This window comes from Petromyzon marinus, unplaced genomic scaffold (assembly GCF_048934315.1).
Source record: "Petromyzon marinus isolate PM22_M1 ecotype Great Lakes invasive population unplaced genomic scaffold, UKy_Petmar_22M1.pri1.0 PM_G_Scaffold_29, whole genome shotgun sequence".
Classification (NCBI taxonomy): Eukaryota; Metazoa; Chordata; class Hyperoartia; order Petromyzontiformes; family Petromyzontidae; genus Petromyzon; species Petromyzon marinus.
The window spans coordinates 2360001-2362500 of NW_027422861.1; positions in this window are offsets into that span (position 1 = coordinate 2360001).

The following is a 2500-nucleotide window of genomic DNA, read 5'->3' on the forward strand; positions in this document are numbered from 1 at the left end:
CTGGCTACACCAGGTCACCAGGTTGTCAGCTTCCCACCTATAGTCAGACTCATCCCCACCAGAGATCAGCCCAATGAGGGTGGTGTCGTCCGACAAACTTCAAGAGTTTGACGGACAGATGATTGGAGGCGCAGCTGTTGGTATACAGGGAGAAGAGCAGTGGGCAAAGGACGCAGCCCTGAGGAGTTCCCGTGCTGATGGACCTGGAGTCAGAGACTTCTGTTCCCGGCTTAACGCACTGCTTCCTGTCAGAGAGGAAGTCTGTGATCCACCTGCAGGTGGAGTAGGGCACGTTCAGCTGGAAGAGCTTGTCCTGAAGCAGGGCAGGGATGATGGTGTTGAAGGCAGAGCTGAAGTCCACAAACAGGATCCTGGCGTAGGATGCTGGGGCGTCCACATGCTGTAGGGTGAAGTGGAGGGCCATGTTAACTGCGTCGTCCACAGACCTGTTGGCTCTGTAGGCAAACTGAAGGGGGTCCAGGAGAGGGTCTGTGATGGCTTTGAGGTGTGCCAGGAGCAGGCGCTCAAAAGACTTCATTACCACAGATGTAAGGGCGACCGGTCTGTAATCATTTAGTCCTGTTGGCCTTAGCTTTTTGGGCACAGCGATGATGGTGGAGGACTTGAGACAGGCTGGTACATGGCATGTCTCCAGGGAGGTGTTAAAGATGTTGGTGAACACCGGAGACAGCTGGTCAGCGCAGTGCCTGAGGGTGGCTGGAGAGACAGAGTCCGGCCCGGCTGCTTTGCGTGGATTCTGCCTCTTGAAAAGCCCATTAACTTCTCCCTCCTGAAAGGAGAGAGTCGTTTCTGTAGTATGGGTGGGGGATGGGGCCTCTTGGGTGGGAAGGGGTGGTTCAGGACAGTCCAATTGTCTTTCAAATCTACGGTAGAACTCGTTCAGGTCGTTGGCTAGGCGGGAGTCGTTAGTGGTGTGGGGCGCTCTGGGTTTGTAGTTGGTGATGTGCCTGAGCCCTTTGGCAGACAGAAGCAGCGTCGTTAGTAGAGAACTGGTGTTTTAGTGTCTCTGAGTACAGTCGTTTAGCCTCTCTCACCGCTTTGCTAAACCTGTTCTTCGACTCCTTGAATCTGTCTCTATCCCCACTCCTAAACGCTTCCTCCTTCTCCAACCTCAACCTTTTGAGCTTTGCTGAGAACCAGGGCTTGTTGTTGTTAAAGTTCACCCTGGTACGTGTTGGGATACAGCAGTCCTCACAGAAGCTGATGTACACAGCCTCTGTGAGTTCATCCAGACTATTGGTAGCAGTCGTGAACATATCCCAGTCAGTACAGTCTAAGCACGCCCGCAAATCTTCCACAGCCTCACTGGTCCACTGTTTAGATGTCCTCACAGCAGGTTTACAGAGTTTTAGTTGCTGCCTGTATGCACGAATCAGGTGGACCAAGGGAGTTCTGTGCGAGCCGAACAGCCCCGTGACCCACAAGAGAAACATCCCCGCCAAATTCGAGCGTTTGACGGGGTCTATCCGTGAAAAAATATTCACGTTTTTGAGTGCACATGCATTTCTGCTGCAAATGCCTCTGGAAGTTTCATGCCGTTCGTATGCCAATTGTGGCAACACGAAAATGACCCGTTTTCCCATTCCGAGGGATTTCTGTGCGACCCTAACAGCCCCGTGAGCCACAAGAGACACATCCCCGCCAATTTCTAGCGTTTCACGGGGTCTATCCGTGAAAAATATAGACGTTTTTGAGTGCACATGCATTTCTGCTGCAGATGCCTCTGGAAGTTTCATGCCGTTCGTACGCAATGTGGCAACACGAAAATGACCCCTTTTCCCATTCCGAGGGATTTCTGTGCGACCCTAACTAACAGCGCCCGTGAGCCACAAGAGAGACATCCCCGCCAATTTATAGCGTTTCACGGGGTCTATCCGTGAAAAATATAGACGTTTTTGAGTGCACATGCATTCCTGCTGCAAATGCCTCTGGAAGTTTCATGCCGTTCCTATGCAATGTGGCCACACAAAAATGACCCGTTTTCCCATTCCGAGGCATTTCTGTGCGACCCTAACAGCCCCGTGAGCCACAAGAGAGACATCCCCGCCAACTTCTAGCGTTTGACGGGGTCTATGCGTGAAAAATATTAAAATTTTTGAGTGCACGTGCCTTTCTGCTGCAAATGCCTCTGGAAGTTTCATGGCGTTCCTATGCAATGTGGCAACACGAAAATGACCCCTTTTCCCATTCCGAGGGAGTTCTGTGCCACCCTAACAGCCCCGTGAGCCACAAGAGACACATCCCCGCCAATTTCTAGTGTTTCACGGGGTCTATCCGTGAAACATATAGAAGTTTTTGAGTGCACATGCATTCCTGCTGCAAATGCCTCTGGAAGTTTCATGCGGTTCGTACGCAATGTGGCAACACGAAAATGACCCGTTTTCCCATTCCCAGGGATTTCTGTGCGACCCGAACAGCCCCGTGAGCCACAAGAGACACATCCCCGCCAATTTCTAGCGTTTCACGGGGTCTATCCGTG